The 13,613-nt window shown below is 38.8% G+C and overlaps 1 protein-coding gene across 1 annotated transcript in view; it reads right to left on the bottom strand.

The window, feature by feature from the left end:
• The window catches only part of LOC122718187 (whirlin), a 96,273-nt gene extending 85,988 nt beyond the window's left edge, over positions 1-10,285 (bottom strand). The window contains 1 exon segment of the mRNA XM_043943013.1: positions 9,979-10,285. The gene's annotated coding sequence lies outside the window, so the exon portion shown is untranslated.
• Positions 10,286-13,613: the final 3,328 nt, after the last annotated feature.

The following is a 13,613-nucleotide window of genomic DNA, read 5'->3' as shown; positions in this document are numbered from 1 at the left end:
AATTTAATTATCGAGAACAGGTTAAGTTATAACAACCAGCCCACGAAAGTTTCAATTATAATTTTTAGAAATTTTATTCTAAAAATTTTTAGAAATTAATTCTAACAAAATTTATTTTTAATTCTTTTTTTTTTTTTTTAGATTGGATAAGAGATCGATTTCGTCATGGTTGCTCGTTACAAAAAAAGTAAGTTCTTCGTGAATGCGTTTAGAACGAGGTTTGTATCTTTTTTTCATGCAAAAATATGATTTACTTCGTTATACGGGTCGAAGCGATCGGTCTATCGAATGGAAGGAAATAAAAAAAAAAAAATAATAATAATAGCAACGGGAATAGAGAACAAAAGAGGGAGAGTTTTCGAAAAAGAGCCTCGATCAGCGTGAAAACTACACTGGGATGATACAATACCTCGGTCACAGTTGGTTCGTTAACTCGATATATCAGTTGCTATTCACCCGCCACGCGCGAGATATAAACGTACCCTCATGGTCATCCTCCGTGTCACATGGGGACATGGAACTAGAAACAAGTAACAAATCTGTCAATGAAGTTTCTGAGCGAGCAGTTCGTGAACGATACACCTATTTTTAGATTTCAAACGGATACATACATGTCACTTGGAATATAGATCAATATGTCAAGTGACAATGGTTCGGCCCATATACATCTCATGATGAGAAAATTTTTCAGAATACGTAGGTATTTCTAGTAGCTATTGACACACGATTATTTTTCTATGTGACACGTGTTCGATGAAAGAATATATACGACAGTAGTCCAAACATATAATTTGGCAGGCGTTATATCGACCATCCTATTGATCCAATCAATAATTCCCTAAACCAAAAACCTAATCTTCTCTAATCTACGGATATATAACGGAATAAAATAATTTCGATCCACTTTAATATCTACAATATCGCGCATTCGATTTCCTTCATTTTTCTATATCATTCATAAATATCTATATACTACGCTCAACACCCTCATTCTTTCACTCCAATTCCAAATGAAATTGGCGTACACCCTCTAAAATACATACGTAACATAATTCCAAAGCTAAGCTAAACTCACTCGTCTTAACCTGCTCTTTCCTTCAAGAACCTCTGTCCCTCGCATTGGACGGGCGATTCTTATTAGTTATTAACGTGCTCGCCTCCCCCACTTCGGTTTTTTTTTCCACGGAAGGCGTGCTCACGCACCACGTCACAGGGATCGATCCTCGGCCACGAGGTCGAGGGCTGGAAAGTGTTACGAGAGAAGAAAGGAGAGAGAGGGAGAGGGAGAGAGAGAGAGAGAGAGGCGGTGTTCCGCCAGGCGGAGGAAACGAGCCGATTCAACGCCAGAAGGCTTGGCGGACGCCTATTAGCCACCAAAAGGTGGTGACGAGTTCTTAGAAATGTTTCTACCAACCCGACGTGCATCTGGGACGAGGGTGGATGATGAAAGGTCACCGGGCCACGGAGACACCGACGGCGACTCGCCATCCGCGTCTCTGTTGCTTGTAGAACAATTAGAGAGAGAGGAGGGGAGGGGAAAGAATTCTACCAACGGAGGCGGGATCTTTGTACCATCTTTGTGAACAATCGAGTGAACATTTAGGAGAGAAAGATTAGGATCGGACGTTGGAGGGATGTGGGCTTCATTATCGAACGTGGGTTTGAAAGGAAGCGAAAATTAAAATGAATATCATTCCGGACTTGTTCTTATTCGGTGGTGTGAGAAGAATCCTTTGGAAAGATAGGAATTTTTCGAGGATAATTGGCTAGATTTATCTTCGTTTCATTGTGAAAGAAGAAAATGAGAAATATTGAAAGTCTGCTAAATTTAGCTAACCTAAAATAAAAATTGGAAATAAGGATTATTCCGCGTCGATCATTATTTTATAATAAAAGAATTATACAATCAAAGTATTCGCAAGAAAATTGCAAGGACGAAATATTCCAAGTCCCTCTTCTGTGAGCCAGCAAAATTAAAGAGTCGGTAATAAATTCGCTTGAAACCAAATCCTCGGATGGTTGGCGGAGAGATTTAGTCTAGAGATCGTGGGGGATCTAATCAAACAGACGGCGTCACCGGTTTTCAATTAAGAAAAGAAAACAGACTTGATTTGCCTCGATTGCGAATCTTTCCCTCCTGGAAAACGAAGAATCGGATCCCAGGAGATAGCAATTAGTCCACTTCGCGACGAATCGACGTTGAAAGGCTCAATCATCGTCTTTACTTCAACGCCCCTTTTTGCTATTTATTTCTCGAGCAATCGAGGGAAGGGGAGGAAAGATATTGGTATCGAGGCGATTTAATCGGAGCGAAAAATAATTAAGACGTGTCTCTTCTCTATTAAGTTAAATCTTTTTTGGGTAAATTCGACATTCGCTTATTTGAAACCTTTCTTTCGTGTTGAAATTTGTAATTGAGATGTTCTTAATGACGATTGCAAAACGATGAAATAATTAATCGAGAGAAGAGTGAAATATATTAACTGGCGAGCTATAAACTTGCACGTCGTGGCACCGAATCGAACGCCACGTCATTCAAAAAAAATCAGTGACACCTACTTTTAACGGGTAATGGAGAAAAAATGGAGAAAATTAAATTTCTCTATGATTTTTAAATGAAAATTTGACCACTCTGTAAAACGTATGACTATGAACTAAAAATACATTTGAAAGTTGTTCTCTTTATCCGAATATTTTTTTACAATCTGAATACTGAGTTGCGAGTGATTGTTCGAGAGTAACTTTCACTGTCAACGCAATATCCAACGATATCCAAAAGTAATTCTCGAGAGAAATTTTTACCTTTCAAAAACTTTTACCTTCAAATTTATGTAAAATGATAATTTTTATAACAATATAATATCGTAATAATTTAGTACCTTAGTCCCAAAAGAAAATAAAAATTTTGGAAAGAATAAGAAAGAAGGAATTCCTTCAGATTCATATGAATGATGAAAAAAAATTAATCGTGAACACGATTACCGATAGATAGTGCAGTAGAGGGAGACAGGATCGTTAAGCGCACACACACGTAGGAGTGAAAAGGAAAAGAACAGGGCAGGTGGAAGCATCCTCGTTCTCGACGAAAGAAAACAGAACGATTCAACATCGGAGGCTACTTAGCTACCGTGACACCAATTAAGCCTTGAAATATTGTGCACACGCGGTTACACGGGCATGCAAACACCTCTAACCTAATTTGCTTGGCAAGAAGATTTCGTAAGCGATAACGTTTTGAATCGAGGGCCCTCTTAATTTGCGTATACAGACTACCAACGTATATAATAAACGCGTATCGTGTCAAAAAAATTCTAGTTCGTGTAACGTTTCCATTCTCAGATTTCAATTTTTTTTTTTTTTTCTTTAAATTTTAGCTCCTTCGTTTTCTAATAGCTTTGGAAAAATTCTCATCCGACGTTGCCATTCTCAGATTTCTATTTCCTCTTTTAGATTCTGCCTTCCCCATTCAGCAGTTTTTTGAAAATTATTTTCTGGCTCGTTTGATATTCCCATTTCTGGTTTCTGATTTTTCTAAATTTTCTACTCCGCTTCTTTTCTCTTCCTGTTTTTTTTTCTTTTTTTTCCTTTTATCGCAGATCTTTTCCTTTTAACTTTCCAAAATGGCGGGCATTAAACTGTTCCGGCAAGCGCGCATCTGGCTAATCGATTCTTCCACGCGTATTTTTCGAATGCAAAACGTTTCCTGTCCTCTTATGCAACGTACGTTGCAATGCACGACGATTGTCCGAAGGAATTTCAATCGAATAGCCTCGATTCGACGAAGAAAGTGGATTTTTAAAAAAAAAAAAAACGATCCTCGAACGTGATCGCAATGGAATCGGTGAATCCACTTAGCTCGTGGAGAAATTATAATGATGTATCAATTCGAAGGGGATTGGCGACGAACTTTGATGTACGGTATTCTTTCGTATGCGAATTACTCACTTTCGAATTTTTCTCTATTCTGCATTTAAAAAATTTTTAGAAAATTACTTTTTATCAAGTGGATATAAAATTATGTAAAAAATTGAATTACAAGGTTTTTAATACGTGAAAATTAAATGAGTTTTTTTCTCAAAAACTTTCCCCCAATAATCTAGACTCAATACGATTAACTCTAATCCTTTAACGACTTTCCATAACCATTTATACACACATCCCAGTTTTCTATTTCTATATTCTTTTCACTCGATGCAACCCTTCTTGCAAGATATCGAAACGCGTCCACCCAATACTCTAGATGGCCATACATCTTCCATTCACGCGATAATTTCGAGTACTTATTTGGTCCAAACACTTTTTCTCTTTTACATTTCTAACACCTCGAGACCGGTGTTTCCCAACGTTTCTCGAATCGATATCCTGTTACAAATAATTCTTCGATCCATTCTTCGATTTAATTTTCACAAGAAGACACTCGTTTCTTTTATTTATCAAAAATTACTCTTATATAACTATTAATGGAATTTTGCAATAATTATAATGATCTTATTAGGAAAAAATGTTATATAAAAATATATTTGAATAATCGGAAATTAAAATATCAACCTCGTACAAAATAATTTACTATCCTCTTGGAGTCCTCTTGGATCCACAAGTTGGCAATGCAGACCATAAATTTTATCTGCAATATATTACATTCATTCTTGAAAAACTTGAATGGAGTCGTTTTTTGATTCGTTCATCGAATCGTTACTATACACATTAATATATTAAAATTTTCAGTTACTATCCGAAATTCTATTCTTTTCCTTTCGATGAAAATAATAACGCACAGGATTATTTTGTAAATTTTTGACACAAAAGAAAAAAAAAAATCTCGAAACACAGAGATCATTCGCCGTAATTTCACCGCTCTCTCGTTATCCCCAAAAATTGTTATTAGCACGCGTATCGAGGGTGCAAAAAAAATGTACGAGTACAACGTTCTTGCACGTAGCTCTCGAAAGGTTACGCGACGTCGTAAAACGTCTGGAAGGGTAACCAGTGGCGCGTCATGAATACGTAATCGCGATACGATCAACGTCCAAAGCAATTTCGAGTAATTTTTATCGGTCGCCCGCGAGGGAACGGAGCAGTGGGACGGCGGAGAGAGCAGAGGGAGAGAGGAGAGGCGAGCCTCTATGGAGTTGAGAATACGCTTCCAAGGGGTATAATACGAAACGAGGTCCGAAAATCCTGTTTTCCAACAGTGTGTGTTGCGATTTGCAATGGAGATCAACCCGTGGATCGCTCCTATTTACATGCCCCACGTACAATGAATTATTCGAAATTGACCCGTTCGTCTGAAGAAACATTCGCTTGGCGAACACCCGCTGCGAACAATGGATCGGTTCATTCCTCTAAATGGAGGAGTATAAAGATATCGATGGATCGGATGGATTGGATTGAAGGAATCGGTTCGTTGGTCGATTTGTTCGAAGGTATTAAGTATCTGTGCGAATTTGTATTCCGCAATTTGCCCGATTATTGAAAATGGGAAGATATCGAGTTGCGTGGGTTTATTATATTATATTATTTATTATATTATTATATTATATTATACGTTATATTACGTGGATTATTCGTGGCAAATATGAAAATTATCCGTGAGAAAATTAATTGGATTTGAGTATAGATGGATCCTCAAAGAAGATTCTTGATCGTGCCTTGATCTCTATTGAATCATTATTCATTCGATATATTCGATCTCGTGTCTGATTTTTAAGACTCGAAACTGGGTCGTTGAAGTGAAAGGAAAATCAAAAAAAGTCAGATGAAGCTGCGTTATCATTAATGGATTCGAAATTGACATAAGGGTTGTCGTTCAAACTGACAGAAAATTAATTCACCGTGACAATCGTGTTCACTCCGGAAACTTGGCAATCGAATTTTCAACAATTAAAACCCGTTTCTCCATGTAAGCTTCCCCCATTCCCTTCCCCTAAAATGTTTTCCATTTATAATTGACTATTTCATTTTACTTCAAAAACGAATAAAATTCCATTTTCATTTTTATCAAACAGTCGGAACCACGAGGGGGAAAAAAACCACTTACATTTTTCCTTTTATCTCAAAAATCAAGAAAATTTATGCGTCAAAAAATTAAATTCCAAGACTGGAAAATTCTCGAGAGGAGCACGATATCTCCAACGACATCGAACAAAGGTCTTAACTTTTCGGAATTTTTCCACGCAAACCGCGGTTCGATTCCTCGAAAACGTTTTCCATCCCAACCACCTTCTCCTCGACCCACTTCGCAGTATCACCCCCACCCCCTCCTTCCTTGGAAAAAAGAAGAAAACATTCGGCTTCGAATCGTCTCCATTTACAAACTCTCCCCCCAATTCTATCCATCGAACAGAAACTTCGATTAACTCTACCAATCCCGAACAGACGTTGGAGCAATACCTCGCGGGTGGAGCATCGAATCGACAGGGAGGGTCCGATATGTCGCTGGGACAGGCGGATAATCGCGAGCGAATATACAAGGGCGGAACGAAAAACGTCCATCGACAGATCTGTCGAAGATGGAGCTCGACGGCCAACCCTTAATTAACACCGCGGCAGGCCTTCTACAGGGTTTGGAAAATTCATTAAAACCGAAATTCCATTCCAACGCCAACACGAGCGCGTTACGACACCAATTTTCTACGCTTCTGCTTTCTATTACGTTTAAAACTTAATTCGATGCCTCCGCGTTTGTAAATTGTTCGTAAAATTTGATTTAAATATTCTGTTTTGCTATCTCATTTTGCGAAGGTGAGTGCAAGTTTTTCGTTTAGGAGAGAGAAACATTCGATCGATATTTAAAATTAATAAATTTAATATTCGTCATTGAATGAATGATGTAAAATGTGTTGTTTTGATTCAATTGTTCTTATTACAAGCTCAGATCAATTGCAATTTTAGTTTGCAAGTTCTAACTTTTTGAAAAGATTCAAAGAAAAAATTATATCATTTTAAAAATTATATTATACAGTTCCAATTCTTGGATTATTAATCTAATGCAAGTTTTGAGAGCAAAAAGATAATTTATTGGCTTTATTTAATTATCATCGTTTCGGATCGTTTTTTTTTTTTTTTCTTTTAGTGAAACGCGCATCCTTTTTGATAAAAATGATTTCTCTTTTAAAAGGGCATCGAATTAAATTCCAGACCTGACAGATCGATCGCACTGTATCGAGAGTAAACAGGTGATGAGAGAAACGGGAGCGCGCAAGGGTGGAGGCGTCGAAGGCTAATAATAAAAGCGAAGGAATGTTTCCTGTACGTGTTGGTAACGTGGAGAAGAACGATAAGGGACGGTGATAAAACTGGGCGGTAGTGATATGGATGGAATGACGGAAGATTGGTGGAAACAAAAGATGATGAGTACTGGAGCGCGTTTACGCGGTAAATGGAATCTCTGGGGGTGTGTTTTCTTGCATTTAGTGTATTTCTGTGCACAATGTAGACTGTACCACTGTAATGGTCCGCGTTATGCCGTGGAACACGAGAAATTAATTTATTATAATAGCCAAAAATAATATTTTAAACGTTCGGATAAAGAAATTACAATTTCTCTTTTTAAATTCTTTTCTAAAACAGAATACGAATCTAATAATTCTAATCTCAAGACAAGTGATTCGTAATATTTAATAAACTTCAGTATTATAAAAATAATTATAAATATGAAACTTGTTTAACTACTTTATGAAGTAATATTTGATTAATTTAATTAATTTACAATCTCCCCATATCGCGACCTGCTCCAGTTCCCCAATTTATATTAAAACAACTCGTTTCGCTTTTCAAACATATCGCGGTAAAAAAACATAGGAAAATATTCATTCACAATTTCTATAAAACGAATGGAAACGATCGATGAACAATATTCCACAAAGCGAATATCTAACAAGGAAAAGAAGAAGATGAAGAAGAAGAAGAAAACGTAAAAAACGAAGGAAATCTCGAAAGGAGAGCAGCGAAAGGCATAAAAGATGTAACAGTTGGATGCATTATCGAACGAGACCAAGGATGAAAAATTAACGAATATAGAGGCAGTTTCGAAACTAGGCTCGAAACGAGGCCTGAGTGAAAACGGTGGATGGGAGGCGATGGAAGGGTGGAATAAAAATGTAAGCGGAAAACAAGTGGAGGTTATAGGGGCGGATACGTGATGAACACGTAAAACGTGGAAAAACGTGGAAAAACGTGGAAACACGAGGGGGCGTGCGAAGAGCGAGAGGCAGGTCTGCCACTTGACTTTGGCCAAGCGGAAGTGGCCTAGACGAAGACAAAGAGAGACGGAGGAGGAGCGAAGAGATATCAAGACGCTGGAAACAGCTATGCTACGTGTCGTAAGAGTCATTAGGCCTGGTTTCTCTAATCTTTTGATTAAAGCAACTGACCATCCCTTTGCAATTTTTATTCATATTCCCGTTTCGATATTGCAAATTGTAAATTGGAAATATAAATTGGAAAACGCTTGGGTGTGTGGAAATTGGATAAAATTTCAAAGATAAAATGATTAAACGTAAATATTTGTTGTTAATTCAAAGCTTGGAACGAATACTTGAATATTACGAGAATTAATCGTCTCATTAATGTAATGAAAATATCGTAATAAATACCTCAAATTCGAGTGATTTAAAATTCAATATAACAAATTATTGATAAATTAGATCAATAGAATTATTCAATTCATGTTATTATCGTAATATTCTTGGACAAGATATATCGAATTTGTTCGATCAAACTTTGATTAACATTAATAAAACTATAAATATCAAAAGTCTTATTTTTTTAAGAATTTCATTATCTGTAACAATTTAATAAAAATAAGTCCAAGCAATCCTGCCTCTGATTTTATCAAAAATCGCTCGTTTTTATTTTTTAGATCGCATGTCTTGCGATTTTCTAATATTCAGCGAGGGATAGTGAAAATACTTGTTAAAGGGAAATTTCGTTGTCTACACAAGAATCGAAGGATTGAAACTGACACTGCGCTGATATTAGAGAATCCGAGCACAGTTTAAAGCTGTGTCGAACGCACGTGATCGTTACAAGTGGAATCCTTTTCCTCCCTTCTCTTTCTTTTTTCTCTTTTTCTTTTTTGCCCACTTTGGTAATGGAAAACCGTTATAAAGTAGCTTCTTTTAAATCCCGCCCTCTCTTTCTTTTCTTTCTTTCTCCTCCAAAGATCGCACGGATGCTTTTTTTTCCCGGACACTTGTAGATTTATATGCGACACCTAGAGAACGTGGACTTTGGATCTGGTTTATAAATATTTTCGAAGCGGTCGGCCAGCTTATCGATCTCGCCGTGGAGCGTGATGCAAGTTTTTGCATAGCGTGTGCATTCGGGTGAGGTGGAACGTTACTCGGAAAATGTGATTTTTAAAGCTTGCGGGGCATGAAGAGGATTATAAGCATAAGTTGGTATGGTGGGAATTAAGGAGCTTAAAATTTTCAGTCTTGAACGTAATCGTTATGCGAGTATCGTCGAAAACTTCTTTTTTCCAAGAGATACAAACAGGATGAACAAGGCAATCTAAAAATTTCTCCATTTCTCCTCTAAGCAAAATTTAAAAAAAAGAATCTAAAAAAACAGAACACTAAAACCACCCGTTGTTTAGAAAAATACAATAAACAATTTACCGAAAAACCCCTCAATTTAATCCAAAAAACCACTTCAATTTATCCACTCGAGGAATTCAAACTCTCCTTCACCCCAAACGATAAATCATCTAAACCGTTCGACTAAGATTTCTCACCAAATTTTTCTCCAAATCCGCCAGAAAACGAAAATCCTAAACAACATTGAACAACCGCCTGAGAACCTAAAACCTACCCTATCGAACGAGATCCCGTACCGATTCATCCCTCTCTCTCTCTCTCTCTCTCCCGTGCCATCTCGCGCCACAGCGGCGGAGAGAGCGTGTTTCCGCTCGAGATGGAGCACCTTTCCCGTCCTCCGAATCGGTTAATCGGTTCGACAACAATCGTCGGGACTCACGTTTCTTCTCATCTCGCGTCGAATCCGTGCTCACGTGCGGCTGTCCGATGGTCGCACGGTCGTTGCACCTTCGGGCCTCGTTGCGGCACCAGCCTCAACGGGGACAGCGACGGGCACCACGTCGGCGAAGACGACGATCCGTGGAAGGTCGAGGGCTGAGACGACGGCGACGGGGACGTGGATCGGGCGCGACGATGTCGATTAGGGGCGAGCGACGCGCGTAACGACACGGAATGGCGAGCACTCGGTGCAATCGCGAAGCACACGCGAGCGACGAGCATCGCCCCAGCTCGGCACCAAGCTCACGACTGCCTCTCGGGGGCTTAGCTGGGGGTTGCTTCGACTCCTTCGGTTCACCGGTTCAATCGGTGGCTGGGGGCGGCCTCCGAGGGGACGGGGAGGGCTACGTTATAACCCGACACACAGCTGCCGTCTAGGGGTTGGAGTCGGAACCCTGGCGGACGTTTAATGCGCAAACTCGCCGGCGCAGTAACGGTGACGCGAAGGTTTCCGCGCGGGGTTGTAAATAGGGGTGCTGGATGCACTCGCGGTCGTGAGATTGTTCGAAATGGCGAATACGTCGATTGGGAAAGCATTAGCGCTAGCAGTGGCTTGCGTAAATATTCGTATAAGTGTATGAGTGTCAAAAGTTGAGGTAAAAGAAAATAATTGGATTATGTGATTTTTTACTCGAACGTGAGTATTTCGTTGAATAGCGGATGGAAATAGTTTGGACTATAGTTTGGACTATATCGAGACGGTTAAGTGCGTTTTACGTGTGATCGCTTCGAAAATTTTATCTTTCGATGATATTGTATTACGACCACGATTTGGTTTAATAGGAGTATTGAACGTATTGAGGTATTTTTTAAAATTATTGGCTATTATAGGTGTGTATTTTACGTTGTTAGGGTAGTTTTCGAAAATAAAGGAGAATAGATGCGGGATTCGAAAATATGAGAGCAAAATAGAAGGAAGCTTTCCACGGGATAAAAATGTACGTTTGTTTAAACAACTTGATCAGAATGCTCATTTGTACGCAGTCGCTGGTGATTCAACGACGCAGTAGAAACTGCCGATCGCGGTCGGACACGCGATACTGGCATTAACTCTCTAAATTAAAACTGTGACGCGATATACGCGATGCGAGACGAAAAAACGAGAAAGCACACGAGTAAACAACTTTCGTGATCGAACCACTGTTTTCGATACGAAAATTCACTTTTTTTTCCTCACGTGCTTACATTAATTCATCCTCTAAAATTTAGAATTCTACTAAATATCTCTATTTCTCAAAAATCATATGCAAAGAAAAATGCCCTCTACATTCCTCTACAAATTAGCCACTAAATTACTCCCCTAAGTAAACCCTAACAAAATTCAAAATCAATCAAGCCCCCGCGCCACTTGGAAGGACAAGTGTGCCTCCCACCTCGATTCCTTATTATATTCCAAGTGATTCGTAATCACATTAACCGCGGCCAGAACACACGTGGCAAGAAACCGATACTCAGGATCAATTAAGCCTCCATCGGCATGCACGCTCGAATTCCTCCGGTTCGGCGTTTCTGACGTAAGCATAACCTTGAGCCAGTTTCGATATTAGGCACGCGTGGTTAACAGCTCGAGAAAACTCGTCCCTTATCTATCTCATCGATCCTACGTATATATATGTATATATATATACCGGAAGGGTATATATAAGAGAGGAGGAGTTAAACCTTCCTTTCTTTCCCTTTTTTTTGATCATATTCCATTTCTCGAAGCAATTATTCACCTTCGATTCTCGTTGCTTGTTTCGCTTTGGTAGATATGAACGATAGGAACACCTACCTGCGCGTTCTACCGCAGTGTCGGGGTACTTGCACCCTCGTTGTAAACGTATCAACAGGTTCGCGTGCCGGATGCGCTGGCATACCGGAAGTCATCAGCAAGGCCGCACGACGTGGTTTTTCACGGCCTCATATGGTAACGATCTGGACATTCTCTCTCGTTCTCTCTCTCTCTCTCTCTCTCTCTTTCTCTCGTTCTCTCGCTCTCTCTCGTTCGTCCTTTCTCTTTCTCGCTCTCTCTCGCTCTCTTGTTCGCCCTTTCTCTCTCTCGCTCTTTCTCTCTCTCTCTGTCTCTTTGCACGAGACAGACGAGTCGTAAAAGTTAGCTCTTGATAAGTAATCGATGATACGGGAATAGAGGCGAGATTTCGAGGATTTTCTACGGGACGATAGAAAATAATAGATTAGAATGAATTTAAGTTGCTTACGGGTTAAATTATTATGTATAGGGAATATAAAGGTAAAGAGAATCGAGAGAAAATTGTGGAATAGAATCGCGTGGAATTGAGAGAAGCGCAGTTGGGGGATGAAAAGATTGTATAATAAAATTTGTAGGCCCATCTATTCTCACTTTTATCGAGTCGCGTTACACATAATTTGCGCGAATTTCGGAATAAAGAATTGACGCGTATACTGAACAGATACAGCTAGTTAGAGACGTTCCTTGGAAATTAGGATCGATAAGAGGTAAGTACAAAATTGCCTAAGCTAAATGATCGAACACATTCTCGACGTATTCATTTTGCCAGTAGTCGATAAGATGCTTGAATCTTGCCTCCTCTTGTGTTGCTCTTCTTTTTTCTGTACTTGTCTCTCTTGTCCTATTACGAAATGCATGCAGGTTTTTTTGTAAAAAATATATCAAAGTACGTTCTAATGTGTTCTAGCTTCGATATCGAAAAACGAGTATTTCGATTTTTCATTCGAACGTTGTGTGCGATATACTCGATTTAGGTTTTCTGTTTACTCCGTATGATGTTAATTTCCAAAGCAGCCGAGATGAGAAATTCCAATATCACAGAATTTAATTTCTTTTTTTTTCTGTTCCTCGCATCATCGCAAGGGGCAAAAGAAATGAATCACGGAATGGACGAATGGTTCGTTTTAGAACAATTTTAGACTTATTTTCTTTTTTTCCTTTTTTCTTTCTTTCTTTCTTTCTTTCTTTATTTCATTTTTCTTTTTTTTCTATTTTTTTTCTTTTTTTTTTTTTTTTTTTCTTTTCTTCCAATCGCGATGCAGAAAAAATTAATAATTGACAATTGTTTCATTGGGTCCACTTGATTGTTACGGCCGATCGACTATGCTCGAAGCCACACTACGAAACTAAAATTATGTACAAAATCACAATGTTCCTCTCTCGCGGATATTCGTTACACCGTCGTCACAATTTTATTCGCCGTAATCTCTTGTATAATCCGCAAGGATTCTCTTGTATATAAATTACACGTGACTACGAATCGCTACGAATCGCGCGCGCAATTGCAACCTATGTCTTTCTTCGTTTCGCGTGCGCGCGCGAAATAAACAGAGCTAAATGATTCACGTTAAATATAGGTAACCTAAAAACTACATTAATTCGTGAACCGCGCAAATAACGCTAATATTCGAGTACCGTGCGGGCGGGTAACGTCGTCGTGTACCGCAACGCAAACGTAGTATGCGAGTGACAATGAGAGTGACACAGAAATAAAAATTTATGGGAAAGAAAACAACAACGGTGTCCAATTCGATAACGTCGCTGTTTAAACGACGCGTTGTTTATAATTATCACGTAAGAAAAAAAAAAAAAAAAAAAAAAAA

The sequence above is a fragment of the Apis laboriosa genome, unplaced genomic scaffold, assembly GCF_014066325.1.
Source record: "Apis laboriosa isolate Shangri-la unplaced genomic scaffold, ASM1406632v1 scaffold5_cov152, whole genome shotgun sequence".
NCBI lineage: Eukaryota > Metazoa > Arthropoda > Insecta > Hymenoptera > Apidae > Apis > Apis laboriosa.
This window is presented reverse-complemented; position numbering and strand designations above follow the sequence as displayed.